This window comes from Delphinus delphis, chromosome 20, assembly GCF_949987515.2.
Source record: "Delphinus delphis chromosome 20, mDelDel1.2, whole genome shotgun sequence".
NCBI classification, from domain to species: domain Eukaryota; kingdom Metazoa; phylum Chordata; class Mammalia; order Artiodactyla; family Delphinidae; genus Delphinus; species Delphinus delphis.
The window spans coordinates 39,103,297-39,122,035 of NC_082702.1; the positions used below are offsets into that span (position 1 = coordinate 39,103,297).

An 18,739-nucleotide genomic window follows, 5' to 3' on the forward strand; every position below is an offset into this window, starting at 1 on the left:
AATGGTATGTGTCAACCTGTCAGGGCTAAGGGACTCCCAGGTAGCTGGTAAAACATTATTTCTGGGTGCGTCTGTGAGGGTGTTTCCAAAAGAGATTAACATTCGAACCTGAAGATTATCTTCACAGATGTGGGTGAGCGTCATCTAATCCACTGAGAGCCTGAATAGAACGAAGAGTAGGAAGAAGGGAGAATGTGCTCTCTTTGGTGAGCTGGGACCTCCACCTTCTCCTGCCCTTGCACATCGGCACTCCTGGTTCTCAGGCCTTTGGACTCAAATTGAATTCTACTACCAGCTTCCCTGTTCGTCCAGCTTGCAGACGGCAGACCATGGAACTTCTCAGCCTCCATAATCAAACAGGCCAATTCCTAAAATAAATCTCTTCTTACATATCTATATCCATATCTATATCTATCTATATCCTATCAGTTCTGTTTCTTGAACCTAATACACAGAGTCTTTCCAAAAACCACAACCCTCATATTATTGGGCTATAAATACATGTGCTCATGTATATTTATCTACAGTCTATATATCATCTATCTCTATAAATAGTTGGGTTTATATCAGTGCTTCTCAATTAGGGATGATTTTGGCCCCACCCCCACCCCAGGGGACATTTAGCAATGCCTGGGGACAGTCCTGATCATCACAGCTGAGGGGAAAGGGTTGCTACTGGCATCTAGTGGGTAGAGGCTGAGGATACCGCAAAACAGGCTCCAATGCACAAAGACTCCGCCAGCCCAAAACATTCAAAGTGCAGAGGCTGAGAAACCTCGGTTTCTACCTATGAGAATGGTTTGAAAGCTCACAGCCTCAGGAAGGCCTGGCAAGGTCAGCATGAAATGCCCAACTTACATCTCTAAACCCAGATGTGGCTACTTCCCACAGCCAGATGATCCCTGGCAATGAAAAATCATTGCTCACCGCCCTTTGGACAAAAGCTAGTCAAGTTCTCTGCAGCTTTTTGAGAAACCAAATGGGAGGGCAGCAGGGTCCAACCCAGTCAAAGATAACGCAACTGAACCTGAGTTAAAAGCTTAAGGAATAGGTGAGAATAGTCTCTTTGATTTTTCTCGCCCAGAGAAAAATCTTACAGAAGAACTAACCCACTAGATAGACCAGGAAAGTGCAAAGAATATTAATCAGTAAACAGAAATACCCCACATTGTGTCTGGACTCTCTTCTTTCATATCAGAGAGCATTGTCACTTAAGATGTGTTTGGATAAATAGTCTTTCTGAGTACTTATCAACTCCCCTTTCAGTATGAATTCTTCCCATTTTCTGTCTTCTTAAGTCTATTTCCAATAGTGAAAAGGTGCCAGTGATAATTAAAACCTAATTCTATCCCTGCATTCATTAAAACAAACAAACAGACAGAATACGATCTCCTGTAAAGCCCTCAGAAATTACCAAGTCTCCACGTCTCCCCAGAATAACAGTGATTTCAAAAGGATAAAGTTTGCAGAAGAAATACCCAGAAACGCAGTGAAATTAATTGCTGTTTTTCAAGAAGCAGCTCTAAAATGCAGTAATTAATTGACCTCCTATGAGAGACAGTTTCTCCATAGTTAATAACCACTCTTCCCAGACATGAGAAAGACAGATTACTTTCATTTGAAAAGAGTTTCTACTAAAATCGAATGATGGAAGACATCACCGCACTTTCTGGTACGTGCACCATAACCAGACGGGGTTTCATGAGTTGCTGTTACTCTTTTAGTCCGGTGAGGGGAACATGCTATCAGTGGTCCTGCAGAACGTGCTTCCGTGCTTTCCTGAGTCTGAGACATCTGTACGCCCATGGATTGGTGTGTTATCTGGAGAGAGCTTTGTTAGGAATGGCTGTCCTGTCCCACGCGAGGCAGCACGGTGTCGGACTCATCTATCTAATGAGCAGTGCAGGAGAGGGCACTCAGCTCCCACTCCTTCCCTCCCACACTGATGCTCCTGCGATGGACGCATGCCACGATGCAGGGAGACAGCAGTTGGGTCAAAGTTGTAGGGCTTCTCCTGACTTCCACGCACCCCCTCCAAGTCCACTCCTCTCTCCTGCCCTTGTCCTCGAGGGCTCACCTGTTAGGACTGCATCAGGGGATTCACTTATCTTCTGGCATGTCTTCGGATGTGGCCAGTGGGGCGCCCTCACAAAAAGACTCAGGAGCAGGAGAGTAAGATTGGGGCACTTCTGCCTTAGACACCCTCCCTGCAGAGCTTCCTCAAGCTGGCCACGTCCTGCTCCTGGCATAGCACCCCTCTCCCCTCTCCTCCAAGGGTGCAACTTGAGTGTGCCGTCCATTTCCTGCTCGGCCCAGACTGCTATGCTCATGGCTCTCTCAACCTGATCTTCCCGAGGGCATTCGCTTTGTCTTAGCCTTCTAGTGCCTTGCAAGCAATTGCACTTCATGAGTCTTTCTTTCCACACCCAAACTGCACTCAGGACCGAGACACTGTATAAAGTCTGCCCCAGCCCCCAGGACTCAGAAGGAGAACCGGAAACTGGAAGAAAGTGAAGCTAGAACGTAGTCACTATTGCTAATTTGAGGGGTGACGGTATGGAGAAGACCAAAGTGGATATGAAGCAGACTGAGAAAAACGTGCATAAAGAGTGAGAGTTATTTGTTGAAGGATCTCCATGTCCTTCTCCAGAATGGGGAGTTGAACTCATAGTTTTCCAAAATCCCTCCTCATTTAAAGTCCTAACTCCATGTGCCATACTCCTTGAGTCAGGATTCATGGCTCGGGAGTTAGGTTGCCTTTCCATTCCTCACAGTCTCCAGAGAGAAAAACTAACTAGTTCTGTTTGTTTGTCTGTCTGTTTTGTTTTATTTTCTCTTTAGTCTTTGGCTTGCGCATGACAGTAAAAGTTCCTTCTCTCTTACTTAGGGGGGATGCTGACTCATGGGGGATGCTTATATCCAAACTCCTCTCTTTCGAGAAAAGTGCCCCTCATATTGTGGCTCACCTCTCTTCTTTTTCTCCTCTTCCGCCTCCTCTTTTTCCTCCTCCTTCTCCTTCTTCTTTATTTTGCAAATAAAGTCAATGATACCAGCGCAATGATAGCACCTAGTAAACCACTAAACAAAAGAGCTAAAATACATGGTTCCCAGAACAACTTCGGCCCTTCCTGTTACCTAGTAGTTCAGGCTGTTTTATTTAAAATTTAGAATCCCCATTTATCTCAATGGGAACTACCAAAAATGCCCACAGAGGGATCTTCTAGTTCTTGGGTTGTCGGAGAGCAGGTGATTAATTGATTGTCCCTCAAGCAGATTCCCAGCCCACCCCATGCAGCTTTAGAGAGCAAGATGGCGGAAACATAAGTTGGGGAGTCCTCCATGTAAAAAGAGTCAACTCTACTCAATGCTCTGTGGTGACCTAAGTGGGAAGGGAATCTAAAAGAGAGTGGATAAGTGGATCTATGTACATGTTTAACTGATTCGCTTTGCTGTACAGTAGAAACTAACACAGCATTGTAAAGCAACTATATTCCAATAATAATTAATAAAAATATAAAATAAAAAGAGTCAAGCAACCTGGCTGGAGGGAATGGTCCCAACACAGTAACCGACACTTCCTACACAGAGGCTATCCTACTTCTCCTTCCACTGGGACCACATAAACTGAATTTCAAGGCTGAAGAGAGGCATGGTCCCTCAGCAGCTCTGAAGCTGCATTCAGCTCTAGGAAAGGAAGCTTGGAAGAAAGTACAAGCCCAGGCTTTCCCTGAATTCGAGAATAGCTGGGGCTGGGAGTGGAGGGCTCATCCCAGCTCCCAGGAATCTTAAAGAAAGGTTCTCTGTTAATCCTCATCTCTAATCCTTCCAACTGTTCCTACAATTGAGATAACAGTTCCTAGGTCTGTTAAAACAACAGACACCGCATCTTTGCGAACTAGTCAAGAAGAAACCCAATGGCCTTATTCTACAGATACCTCCAAGGCAGTTGTACAAACGTGTGCTTCAATCAATACTCATTAAGATGATTTTATATACAAAACACCTAAATAACTAAATCAATCTGCTATGTGGAATGAAAGTGAATAAGGACAGAAGAACCAGGGGAAAAAAACCCACTGAGGAGTTAAAATAATGATCATAATGCTCTGAACTGACTCTCAAAGAAGAATTCTTCATGGCCTCAGGCAGCACCATTTTAAAACTTTGTCTATTCGCAATTATTTTTTCACATACTCCTAATAAAATTGGTTAGTTGCTTTTCTACCACATAGTTGATTAGAAGACGTATACACCTAAAGGGTAAAGCTTGGAGGGGATGGAAGACAGGCAGATCTCACTCAGAATGAAATTATGGGCATTGGGGGTCTAGTGAGAGAGTGATGAAGAAGAGAAATGTTGAGCGACTCAAGAACTGTGCAGCAGGCTGGGGTACTTTTGCGTAGAAGCAGAAGTCTACATAGTCTACGTAGGTCCAGTAGCTTCTAAAAGAATCAGTGGAGGGCTTCCCTGGTGGCGCAGTGGTTGGGAGTTCGCCTGCCGATGTAGGGGACGCGAGTTCGTGCCCCGTCCGGGAAGATCCCACATGCCGCGGAGCGGCTGGGCCCGTGAGCCATGGCCGCTGAGCCTGCGCGTCCGGAGCCTGTGCTCCGCAACGGGAGAGGCTGCAGCGGTGAGAGGCCCGCGTATCGCAAAAAAAAAAAAAAAAAAAAAGAATCAGTGGATTAGAGCAGAGTGAAAAATTGGAAATTAAAAGGAGAATCCTAAATTACCAAAAAGTAAAATTAAAATATGTTCCAAATCTCCTAGTGGGAACATATGGCAGATTGCAACGTGTCTTCTCTTATTTTCAGTCCACATCATTGATTCCAGGGATGTCATTGATTCCACTGTGATGTCAGTTGTTTTCTGTTGCCTCCAGTGCAAATTTAAAATTCCACCATGACGCTTTGAGATTTCTTATGCTCTGTTCTTCTCCCAAGGGACTCTCTTTGCCCCTCTGCATTCATCTTAATCTCTTGCCTCTCATGTACCACCTTGATTCTATTTCACAGAGGCTGTTTCTAGGACTTGCCTTGGACTTCTTACATTTTAAACTTATCTTAGAAAATATAACTTCTAGAGATACACTTTTTCTTTGAGTCTCCAGAGTAAAGCTTCCTTTCTCTTAAGCAAAGCCCCTCAGGTTAGTGATTTTAAAAAATTATTTATTTGTTTATTTGGCTCATCGCAAATTGGGAGGAATAAAACTAAACCTATGCTTTTTAGGAGCCAGAGTCAAGAGCGTCATAGTCACCACCCAGGTTCCCTGGAATACTGGCCACAGCCATTCATTCACTGGGGTCAGGTTTAGTTTTGTCCTGCTCCAACAAGTGGGTTCCCCGCCATTAGTTATGCTACTTTTTCTCAGGCAAATAAATAATCCAGAATGAAACATTTCTCCTGCCACCACTTTTATTTCTGCATCTCCCTGGGTTATTATTTCCATGTCTTTAAAAGCAAGTAGTAGTACAGAAGTTAATGGAAGCCCGAGCATTGAGCAGGCTTCTAGAACTTCCACGTTTATAATAAATTTTCCACAATGTTTGTGGATGGTCACCTACCATTCTCATCAGTGAAACTACTGGGACTTCAAGTGAAGGTTAGACAGCGAGGGTGAGTCTCAAAGCTCTGTATTTGTGTGTGTGTGTGTGTGCATGTGAGAGAGAGCACGTGCATATGTACGTGCAATGAAATACTTATGTGAGAGAGGGAACTTGATAGGTTCAGACTTTTCTCTAGATTATTTGAACTGTAGGGCCTGCTTGGTTTTGAGATTGTGCTTAGAATTCTATTAAATCGATTACATAAACTCAGAGCATATGGTTCTACAGTCCTCTGTTAAATTTATGTTGTTTTGCTAATTTGTCTTTTTGCATCGTCAAAGGTATTTTAGTAGAAAGGAATATCAAATCTATATAGTCTGTGGCATTGCTTAGCAATACATATTCATATTTTGTCTATGCTGTGGAAGAATTTATAAGTCACAGAGATTATCTGATCTTCAATAGTTTGAGAGAACCCATCAGTGAAATTGCTTGCCACATTAAAGCAGTACGCTTTCATTTTCTTCTGTGGTTACTCGTCTATGCAATTAATTAGCGGGACTTTTTTTTTTTTTCCTGGAGCCAATTTCAGTTATTTCTATTTCTTTCCTAAATAATTGATTTTATCAATAATTTTATCATTGTGTTTACCTCAAGTTGTGCACTATAATTGGATTCTCTTATTTTTAAACGTTCTCTGTATTTGCAATTATCCAGTATCTCTTTAATTTTCCTTAAGGGTGAATGGTGATTCCTTTTTTTTTTTTCTTTAATAAGATTATCGGAAGTTGATCTAGTTGATCTATTTTATTTACTCTTGATATTCTATGACACAGGGGGCATGGGTGGGGGGAGAAGGGTTGGACACCATTTCCTGCAATGATCTATTTCTTCTATTTATAATTATTTTCTATTTCAATTTCTTTTTGTTCCTATTTTCATCATTTGCATTTACCTAGTCTCCCTAGGTTAGTTTTGGGTTCTCAGTCTAACATTTTAAAGAGACTGTTAGTTTACTTTTCTTACTTCCTATGAAATAAGGAATTGATTTACTATATGAATTTGCCTTGGAGTAAAGCTTTAGCAGTATAACATGTGTTTAAGATGGTATATTCTTACCTTTATTTTCTTTCTAAGTAATTAGCAATTGACTTCCTATTATTCATCAACCCAAAATTGTTTAGAGAGAAATTTTACTGTTTGTTATTATTTGTTTCTTTTTATTTTTGATTTGTATTTATCCGGCGTTACATTTGGAGAGTTGATCTTACAAAACATCTGCTTTAAGGAATTTACTGTGCTTACTGTTGTGGCTCGGAATAAGATATAATTTTATAAATCTTCTGGTGAAACATTTTAATATATGAACAGTCTTATTACTTTAATTTGTCTATGTACTTAGTTATTTTAGTCTGTTTTATCTGCCTCGAATAAGAGAGGTGTGTTACTGTCTCCCTAAAGCAACATGTTTCCTTAGATTTCCCATTTTATTTCTAACGTTTTTAGTTTTATGTATCTTGACGCTATGTCATTTGGCAAATAAATTTTCATGGCTATTTTATCTTTACCATGGATTGTAAAATGACACTCTTTGTCTCCTTTAATATTATTTGGCCTGGAATAAAGTTTGTTGGAAACTAAGGTTGTCAGTGCTGCTTTCTCTGTTTTTGCATTTCCTCAGTAGTATATTTTGCAACCAATATTTTTCAACTTCTTTGGCTTTTGGTTTAATGTAGCCTTGAATGGGATTTTACTGTTGAACATAATAGGAGAAATGTGGTCTTCTCAATTGCTGGAAAATATTGTTAATCATACGGAATCTTTTACAATGATCTAAAAATGCTGACAGACACCTTTCATCGGCAGCCCGCACACCCCTCTCCGTGTGGTTTCCTCTGGGAAGCAAAGCTGTGAACTGTCAGCCCTTCATTTCACTCCTGGCTACCGGGTGGAATGTCTTGGTTAAGCAAGCATGCCTCTAGGCTACAGAGTCAGCTCTATGAGAACACAGGTAAAATGAGAGGTAAATAAGACGTTACTACTAGGTAAAATCTCAGAGCTTACAATAATACTATTACCTGTTGGGGACCTCGCTACGTATTTTTCTTCCCTCTGCCATCTTCTCCCGGACTCTCAACGGGGACAGTGGAGCCATAACAGCATTGTGTTGCTATGGGGATAAAATATGAGAAACTCATGTTACAGATTTTAGATAGCATCTTCCGTCCAAGACAGGTTAAGACAAGGGCTTTGCCCGTCTACAAGGCCATGGGAGATATCAAGAGTCAAGTCACTATATGACTCCTACATGGCAAGTTACTATTATGTCCCAGTTACTATCTACCAAGAGATCTGCTCCAAGCACTTTGTATGTACTTAAAAGGACTGTGCCTCAGTTTTCTTATCTGTAAAACGAGGATTAAATGAGGTAATGAGATGCACATGAAGAGTTTGCTCCCTTGGCCATCTTGTTTTATATCAACTTTCATACTGTTACCATTACCTCTCTTAACTTTATTTTATTTATTTATGGCTACATTTTGCTTATTTTTCCCCAGTACTTTGGAAAGAACTCATCCTTTTAAAATTTTTGCTTTGGTTGACTTTTATAGATTTGGATCATAATTTTCTCTGACCCGTAAGATTTAATATCAACCCTCACCCTCTTGTACGATGAGCAATTGAAACTGTTTTATTTTTCATGTCCCCTTTATAAATTCATTTCCCATTATATTAGTACTGTATAACTGAGAATTATACTTTTCAGAATTATACTGGTATTTACATTCAAGTTGAAAGGCTATTTCCAGCTTTTGACTTTATATTGTTTTCTTTTCTCACAGTCACACTTAATGCCATGGTTTTCCCATTCTTGAGTCACAAGTTTCAAGTCAGTTTCTCTGTTGTGTACAGATTGTATTCAAGCTCTTTTTCCCTCAAATAAGATTTTATTGGTAACATATTTTGGAAGTTTTTCAATTTCAATATGCTTTTTGTTTTGTTTTGTGTTAGTGTAGGTTTTTTTTGAAGTTTTGGGTTTTGTTTTTGTTTTTTGTCGTTGTTTTTGCCTTCACCCATAAATGGTCATTTAGTTGGTTAGAACACTCTTGGGTCACACGCTTTTCTCTGAAAACACTGTACAAGTTGTTCCATTTTCTGGCATTTACTCTGCCCTTCTAGGTATAGATCTTTTTTTCATTATCTCTTTTTACAGTACAGTGGCGATATTTGATCTCCATATTTAGATCCTTTCGGCTTCAGAAAATTGTATCTAATTATACCCTTGATGATTGTTTTCTTTCAATTGCTCGCTTTTAATCTTTAGAAATATCTAAAACGCATGTGTGTTATATCCATTCTCTGTCTCTTCATCCTTTTCTCATCTTTTGCTCTGTATTCCTCTGACATGTATTGGCTGTTCAATAAACAGTCTTGAAGGAAAGAAAACGAAGGAGGGGAGGGAGGGAGGGAGGGAGAGTGGGAAGGAAGGATCCAGTTTGGAGACATGTTTTCAAGTTTATCCTACTCAGCTTGGATTTGACTTTCTCATCATTTCTGTCTTCACTGTGGGTAGTTACTGGTTCACCTCCCCACAGCTGAGTGTTAGCTTCCTTGGAACTTATATCACTCACTCCATTGTTCTCATATCAGTCTGTATTGTAGTTGTTTCCAAAAAGGCTTCCAAATAGTGTTTCGGGGTCCCAACTTCCTGTATGTCACCAAACATTCCATATGTTTCGCTCCACACCCAACTTGTATACATAGCAGCTTATCTTCAAGGTGATGTTATTTCTTTCTTTGTTCTGCACTATTTCCCAACCACCCCCTTTGACTTATATTTTTTTATAAAAGTTTTTGAGTGATGCCACATGGAATTGCTAGTCTGTAACAGGTGTTCTTCCATTCAGGTATGGAGGGACCAAGGTGAGATCATCCCCTAGTCCATCTGTTTGGTTCTCTGACACTTGAAACCAATGACTCAATAAAACATAGGAATCACCTGTATTGTATGCATTGCTGCCAGGGCTTTCCTGTCTTTGCCCCGGTACAGCCCTTTCCCTGTAGGGGTGATGGCCCCTCAGATATAAGGGAACTCTGTCTGTCCTCACTGATTGCTTTCATTTATTTATTATTTATTATGTCTGTAAGTAGATATCGGTGGGACTAAACAAGACGTAGGAGAGTCAACTGTCCCTGTCAAGAACAAGCGCTTTAAATAAATGACTAAAACTACTTTCACGATTGGTATAAATCCTGGGTCTCTGAGCCAGGTAGAGACAGCGTGACACTGTGAGTGCGTGTGTGCGTATGTGTGTCTATGTGTCTGTGTGTATTGGATGAAATGGAAAATAAATTTTACCCTACATACTTCCATGCATGCAACATATAGCACTGTAATATATTACTGTAAAATATAGTACTGTAATCTCTTGTTTTTCTTTTTCTCCACTTTTAATTTAGCATCTGTTAATCCCAGAATATATTTATTCTGATAAAAAATTAACCTGGACTGTTAGCTCCCTGAGGACAGGGACTATGTACTTGGTTCACCAGTGAATCTGATGGCCAAGCCCATATAAGATGTTGACTGAATCAACAAGTGATTAAATAAAGGTTGGGATGAACCAGATCCACATATTTTTTAATATCATGGACAAAAATCTCCATTTCTTTCTACTTATTCTATTTATTTTAGTTTACAAATATGTTGCTCAAATTTTTAAATGAGAAAGTTAATCCTACCAGCATCTGGCATAAGGTAATGATTTTAATGGAAATTTTTGGTTATTCCTCTTTATAAATTGCAATATTTCCATTTCGCATGTGTGATGATAAAAGTGTTAAAATTCACAGAATTATCTCACATGATATCAAGAAGTTTGGTATGCACATTAAAAAAGTAGCAAGACTGGGACTTCGCTGGTGGTCCAGTGGTTAAGACTCCGTGCTTCCAATGCAGGGGGTGTGGGTTTGATCCCTGGTCAGGGGAAATAGGATCCCACATGCCATGTGGTGCGGCCAAAAAAACAAAAGGTAGCAAGACTATTACGGTTTAAAAAAAAAAAAAAACTTTTCTTTTTCATCAGAGTCATTAAAGGACATTTGGAAAACAAGAGAAGAAAATATTCCCATGATCCCAAGACTGAAGTGGTGTCACTAGTAACATCTCAATATGTTTCCTTCATATCGAGGCGTGGTTCAATGAGGCGCCTCATGCCTGTGGGTGTGAAGTGTCCCACCAGCTTAAGTCTAGTGGGAGGGTCGAATGGTGGTATTTAGGAAGAGGCATGGAATCTGCAGCCCTGCAGCTGAGACGTTCCCTTTATCATTCTTTCCCATTTTGAAAAATAATTGCTGCTAGCAAAAACCCTCCACCGCTCTACATCCCACGGCAATCAAAGGGAAATCAGATGAGGGGGCAGAAATGAGAGGAAGCTGCATGGGACAAATGGGAGATGTGGTTGCACGTGGCAGGGCACAGAGGAAAGCAGAATGCCCTTCAAACAGGGTTTTGTAACAACTTTGTTATTCACATTCTACCAATTTAACAGTTTCTAGTAACAGAAACTTGACAATTCTGCAGCTCACAATTACGGGCCTGATCCATGGAAATGTTACCTTAGGGCAAAACTATTATGTGTCCAGAGGGTGTGAGGAGAGAACTTGGCTGGCAATAATGAGCCATCTGAGCAAAAAGATAATTCTCCTAGTAAATACGGGCTAGACCTCTCACTGTGTGTTACTAATAGGAAGTTGCAGCTTTTTATTAAGGCGCTGCTTTGCAAATTCAGAGGTTATCTGAATCATGGGCATGCCAGCCATCTAGAAATCTCTATAACGTTTTCACTTCAGATTGGGCTCAACCACGCTAACCCATCTGTTGAGGGCCATTGTTAAATCCTAAATTAGATCCCACCCTTCACCCTCAGATTCCATACAACCTGGACTATTAATTATAGAAATCCAAGTCAGGCCCAAACCTATGGGATACAGGTGTAAGATTCTGACACCCAATGTAGACAGAGCAGATTCAACACCTGTCACTCGCTTCACAGAAAAGGGCTCTTTCCAAGGCCTTCCTGTGTGAGTGTGTGCCGAGTTCTACATATTTTTAGACGTAATTAGTGGTGTTTACTTTTCGTTGTTAAACCTTTCAGTATGTATTATATGGCATTTTGCTTCTTTCTGTTCACTTAACACATGATCAAATAGCTCCATTTATTAAATGGGCTTCAAAGCCATCGTTTTAATTACTGCAAGATTCCCCATGCAATGTACACACCATCATCTCTTTCCTCCACCTTTGGAGATCTAGACTGAAGAAGCTGCTTTGTATAATCCCCATGTGAAATACTCTCTGGAAAGGTTTAATGATTCATGCAAAGGGTTTAGACTTTTTGATACTGCATGAAGACAGATATCATCCATTGAAAAAAAGAAATGTACAGATCAGAATTCTGTTTTATGTTGCTCTTTTTTTTTTAGCACAACCAACCAACTCTCTATTCTTCTGTTTACATAAAATAGCTACTTATAGAGTATAGCGATTACATAAGCAGCTACCTCATATAAAGATGCCAGGGGATCGGGTACCACGTCAGAAAGGGGTCTTAAGTCATAAAAGGGATGGCCCCAGCCACACACACTTCTCCTGTGGTTAGTTATTGTGTATTTTAATTCCTGACTCACATCAAGATGTTTTCTGAGAGGACCCAGTCCTGGAAGCTGGATGGAAGAATTGAAGATATTTGGGGATGAAGAGGGAGGCTCTAACCAGAGACTGTTAGGCCTCCTCTTTTCAAAACAACAAGAAATGATGACTCTCCTCCATCATATATAATTTAGCTCTGAGGTTTGGAAATTTCTGAGTAAAATGAATAAAAAATAAGATGTGCAGTCATGTGAAATACCTTTGGTTAAGCTGCCCTGAGAATGACTAAATTCAAGACACAAGTGTTGGGGGGGGAAGGGTGAGGGTAGACACATGCATTTAATACGCAGTACGTACAGATAGTTCTCCCCTACTCCAGACAAGGGAGGGTGGGTCAGCAGGGGGCGGCATCTTCCCTGAGGGGGAAGAGTATTTTATTACAGACACTGTTTAAAAGGGCAATTATGTTATTACTTTAAAATTGTCTATCCACAACACACCCCCCTACTACCTGCACTCAGGGCAGACCACTCCCATCTACCCAACCTTGGCGTGCCACCAGCTTTCAAATACAGGCCCTTATTATCCTTACGAAACAAAATCAGCTGGATCAGTTACTAACCCCATTTCAAGGAGAGGAAGCTGAGAGTCTGCATTTAAGCGACTTGCCCTTGGTCATACAGCTAATAAGAGGTCCAGTCAGGATTTGAACTCAGAACATGCTGACTCAAAAGCCTACCTCCTCTAAAAGATGCTGACTGCACAGGGCTGATGGCTAGAGCTTTCATTCAGAGATAAAGAAGAAGCAAGAAGCGTGAGAGGGGAGAGAAAGAGACAGCGCTACAGAGTCACTGCTTTTATAGTTTTTGGCCTAAGATCTTTCCCTTCTTACCTCATCATATTGTTTTCTTCTGGTTACCATCTATTGTGGGCTGAACTGCGTCCCTCCGAAATTCATATATTGCGGTCCTAACCTCAAGTATCTCAGGATGTGACTATATTCGGACACAGGGTCTTTAAAGAGGTCATTAAATTAAAATGAGGTCATTATGGTGGGCCCATTCCAGTATGACGGGTGTCCTTGTAAAAAGAGGAAATTTTGACACGGACAAGTCACTAACACGGAGGGAAGCCCATGTGACACAGGCCATATCTACAAGCCAAGGAGTGAGGTCTCAGAAGAAACTGACCCTGCCGACACCATGATCTTGCACTTCCGGCCTCCAGAACCTTGAGAAAATAAATGTCTGTTGTTTAAGCCACCCAGTCTGCAGTATTTTGTTATGGTAGCCCGAGCAGACTAATATACCATCATCAGACTTACATGGAGGCTGCACTTTGGGGGCCGGGGGTGGGTGGTGGGGCGGTGTGCCCCATGCTGAGACCCCACAAAGCCACTCTCTCAGTGTGACCCATTAGCTGGGTTCATTTAGCTCCACAGGAACTGGTTTACAGGATCAAGCCAGGACACACATATGTGTACCCAAGGGAGCGATGGGGTTGGCTTCCAATTGACATGCCTATAAGGGTGCTACCCCACCTTTCCCTTTTGTCAAACAGATATTTCCCAGAAAGCTGTATTAAATGTGCACTGGCAGAGATGACCCCCATTTGGTAGCTACTGAATCAGGGCCTTAACCAAACACGAAATGACAGAACGGTTTCCAGAGGAGGATTACTTGAGCCAACTCAAGGCAAACACAACGCATTCTGGCATTGCTTTTGACAGACGGAAATAAAACAAACATTAGCAAATGGATTGTAGCTAACAATATGCAAAATTAAAGAAGGTACCTTTTTAACTTTGCCTGGGAACCCACTGGCTTTTCTTAAAAAATCTGCAGAAAGAAAAAGACAGAATTGTTAATCTCATTACACAACCAGTTAGCACATGCAAACAAGGGGAATTATAAGCCTTTGCATTCAGGGGAGGAAACGGATATCTGACACATGTATTTATTAAGGAGACTGGACTGGAAAATAGTACTGCTGTATTAATCAGAAATGGTGTAGAAAATACTTAAATAATACAACAGAATGTGCACAGACAGCATAAGCTGCTTACAAACGGAAGCCTCAGGTCTAAGTATTTTTATTTGAAGATTAAATTTTCAATTAATTTTTTTCAGCTTGTAGCCATCTCTTCCAAGCATCACTGTTAATTGCTATAAAACAACGTCTCTCCCTGTTTGAATTCTGGACATGGAGGCCAGAAGCTGTCAGCCATCTAGTGGGCCTCGGAGTATCAGGGCGGAAATCAAAACCACTGGGTAGAGGCTGAACCAGTGTATCAGGGTCGAGAAGCCGACTGATCAGTTAAAAACCCCTTTCTTCATCTGCTCAGTTTTTCAAAAGTTACATTTATAAGCTCTAGCGTGTCACTGAAGAGGGCAAATAGAAGCTTTCTATTATTGGGAATTTCCAAATATCCCAACCTCAGGGGGTCTGTGGCAGACCAGGGTCTATATGCACACTCAGTGGATCAGCGGAGAAGGGACCACTTGCATCCTTCTTCTTTAGAATGAACAGTATACATGTCCCTGGCTGCAAATGAGCGTGTCCACTTCTGGCGGGTTCACTGGTGCTGGAGCTCTCTCTTCTAGCTAACACTCTCATTGTCTGGGATGATGGGAAACAGGAGTTAGAAAGCAAGTGTGCTTAAGACTTGGGGTCGGAAATAGGGTTACACCTTGAGTCGAGGACAGGATTAGAATGAAGGTTTGGGGTGTAGATACGTTCACATATGTTTGGGCTTGAGAGTCAGATTTAAATTTGAGGATGATTTGAAATTGAGAATAAAGGAGAATAATGGCACTGAGGATCAAATGGGTAGCATTATGTTTAAGTTAAAATAGTCCAGTGTGAGAAAGATAACGTGGATGTTTTAAAATAAGGCAAATCTAATTTTATAACCCAGATCCATCACTTAATACTTATGTAATCCTGTATAAGTCACCTAAATTCTCAGCCTCAATATTTTCATCTGTAAAATGAGAAGAGTGTCTATGTTGTACCTTCTTGAAAGAAACAGTAAAAAATAACGGATAGATGATAGATTAGATCGATTTTGTTCCCCTTGTCCAAGGGGACATCTGGCATTGCTTGGAGACATTTTTTTTTTTTACATCTTTGTTGGAGTATAATTGCTTTACAATGGTGTGTTAGTTTCTGCTTTATAACAAAGTGAATCAGTTATACATAGACATATGTTCCCATATCCCCTCCCTCTTGAGTCTCCCTCCCTCCCACCCTCCCTATCCCACCCCTCCAGGCGGTCACAAAGCACCGAGCTGATCTCCCTGTGTTATGCGGCTGGTTCCCACTAGCTATCTATTTTACGTTTGGTAGTGTATATATGTCCATGCCACTCTCTCGCTTTGTCCCAGCTTACCCTTCCCCCGCCCCACATCCTCAAGTCCATTCTCTAGTAGGTCTGTGTCTTTATTCCCGTCTTACCCCTAGGTTCTTCATGACATTTTTTTTTTTTTTCTTAGATTGCTTGGAGACATTTTTGATGGCCACAACACGACTTGGGCGAGGAGAGCTACCAAAATCTAGTGACTAGAGGTTCAATATTCTGCTACACACCCTACAAGCACAGGACATGCCCCTGAGAATCACCCAGCCCAAAATGTCAATGGTGCTGATACTGAAAAGCCCTGGATTTGATACAGGTCAGCAGATGATGGAAGACAGGTAAACAGCTAATGAAGAAACTGATTTTGGAGATTTACAGGTCATCAATCCATAGATAAATCGATTGATCGATAGACGAGAGATATTCTGACATGGGAGACGCTCAGCATTCAACAAAGGGAAGGGACTTCTGATGAAATCTGAAGATTGGATGAACACCATGAGGGTTAGGATAAAACAGTGGATGTGGCTAAAGGTGAAACGATATATTAGCGATGAAATCGTGTCAGCCATCACGCTAAGTGTTTTGTATTCTTATCGCATTTGAGATAGGGGTTCACCCAATTCTATGACTAGGGTTACTGTTAGAACTATGGATCAAGTAAGGGTTGGGATCAGGGCTGGAGCTGGGGAACAGCCCACTGCAGGCCCTTCCCAAGGAACAGCCAGAGCTCACTCATTATTTTGGAAACATGCAGACAGCCCTGCCAGCGCCAACTATCCTAATCTGAGGCAACTGCAGTTCAAGGAGACGAGAGAGGCAGGGCCTGCACAGGTCAGGCTGATGTGACACGCACAGGCATGTGATGATGTGACACGCACAGGTCAGGCTGATGTGACACGCACAGGTATGTGATGATGTGACACGCACGGGTCAGGCTGATGTGACACGCACAGGTATGTGACGTGACATGCACAGGCATCTGATGTGACACGCACGGGTCAGGCTGATGTGACATGCACAGGTATGTGACGTGACATGCACAGGCATGTGATGTGACATGCACGGGTCAGGCTGATGTGACATGCACAGGTATGTGACATGACATGCACAGGCATGTGACGTGACATGCACAGGCATGTGATGTGACATGCACGGGTCAGGCTGATGTGACATGCACAGGTATGTGATGATGTGACATGCACAGGTATGTGACGTGACATGCACAGGCATGTGATGTGACATGCACAGGTATGTGATGATGTGACACGCACAGGTATGTGACGTGACATGCACAGGCATGTGACATGACATGCACAGGCATGTGACGTGACATGCACAGGCATGTGATGTGACATGCACAGGTATGTGATGACGTGACATACACAGGTCAGGCTGATGTAACATACACAGGTCAGGCTGATGTGACATACACAGGTCAGGCTGGCCCACCCACAACTGATAGAAACTACAGCACACTGATGACCCAGTTCTACACCAGTCTTTGTATCCAAGTCCATGAGGAAGGAGCCGGAGTAAACTGGAGGGATCTGGGTTTCATGCAAAGGGAGAAAGCTACAGCGTTCCAATACTAAATCTACTTTGAGAACAGGCAGCGGTTTGTTCCATACGTATTAAGAGAATAGGAAGTTTCTGAGGTTCAAGTGCTCTACTTTGTCCGCAGGAGCGGCAGGCAGCTCCAAGTCTACAAGAGGGCCTTGGAGGGGCCCTGGGAGCACTGGCCACCTGTAGGCACATCTTACCCTCAGGAAGTGGGATCGGCATAACCACACCAAAGTTTCAAGAAGACAGATGTGGAATGTCATCCTACAGAAGAATGAAGAGACCTAAAATATTGCACAGTGGCCTGGCTGGGGAAAGACTGCTCGAACAGAACGATAACTGACTGAATGGAACGTGGCAAAGGGGAGAAGAGAGGAACAGACTTGACAATGACTCACCTGCAACATCCAGGTAGAGGGTCACTGGATCTGACATTAGCAAACTGGTCCATAAATAGCATCGCCAGTAAGTGGGTGGTTTGGTTCACAGGCCACCTGAGCGGCTGTTGTGAAACATCCTTGACACCATCCATCACCCAATGTTCTTATCCAGGCACACCCGGAAAGTGGGTTCCTGGTTATTCAGCGCAGAAAGTCAAAGCCCTGGTGGGGCAACAAGAGCCTCCTTGTTCCTGGGAAGAGCAGCTTCTTCATATAAATTATAGACTGAAAATTGGTTTGAACACGTCTCTTGAATCTAATTTCCGGGGCAACTCCCTGTGGGCTCGATTTCCTCCCACGTTCTGCCAAAAAGTCTTGGTGAAAAAGGAGACGTCAAAGTCTGAACCACGCCAACTTTGCTGTTATACTCCTGATGGGTTTCTAAAAAAACAAACAAAAACAACTTTAGTGAAGTAAAATCTATATATCATAGTGTTTACTCATTTTAAGTGTGCAATTCAATGATTTATTTTCTAATTAACTTACATAGGGTGCAACCGCGACTACAATTCCATTTTAGAACTCTTCTATCAGCTCAAGAAGATACTTGTGCTCATTGGCAATTAACCCCCGTTTCCACCTCCGAGCCCCAGGCAACCACTGATTGCCTTTCTATCTCTACAGATGTGCCTTTCCTGGGCATTTCATGTAAAGGGAATGATCTATTGTGCAGTCTTCTGTATCTGGCAGCTTTCAACTAGCACAATGTTTTTTCAGATTCGTCCATGCTGTAGCGTGTATCAGTACTTCATTCCTTGTTATGACTAAATAATATTCTCTTGTGTGGGCATTCCATATTTTGTTTACCTGTTCATCTGTTGAAGGACACTTGTGCTGCTTCCACTTTTCGGCAATCATGAATGGTACTGCTATGAACTTTGGTATAACCTTTTGTGGGGCAGTGTTCTCATCTCTCTAGGGTAGGTACCCGGGAGTGGATTTGCTGGGTCACTTGGTAAATTTATGTTTTCCCTGGTGGTGCCTTGAGCAGCCAGTGACCCAGCCTCCTCCTTGGCATTGTGCAGGGTCACAATGGGAGCGCCTGAGAACTTACCAACTAGATGTTCATAGCATTCATTCCCTAGGAGACTCCCTGTTAGGACTTGTAAAACTCTACCTACCTTTAACTTGAGGGCTGACTCACAGTAGCCATGTGAGGGTGTGATTTCAACACGATGATTCT

At 42.0% G+C, this 18,739-nt stretch overlaps 1 long non-coding RNA gene across 1 annotated transcript in view; it reads right to left on the reverse strand.

Moving 5' to 3' along the window:
• Positions 1-18,739, reverse strand: part of LOC132417123 (uncharacterized) — a 53,287-nt gene extending 34,548 nt beyond the window's left edge. The window contains exons 1-4 of the long non-coding RNA XR_009517755.1: positions 18,678-18,739; positions 17,515-17,937; positions 13,990-14,033; positions 7,622-7,713 (exon numbers count right to left, since the gene is read on the reverse strand). This is a non-coding gene — a long non-coding RNA (uncharacterized lncRNA). The remainder of the gene's footprint in view (positions 1-7,621; positions 7,714-13,989; positions 14,034-17,514; positions 17,938-18,677) is intronic.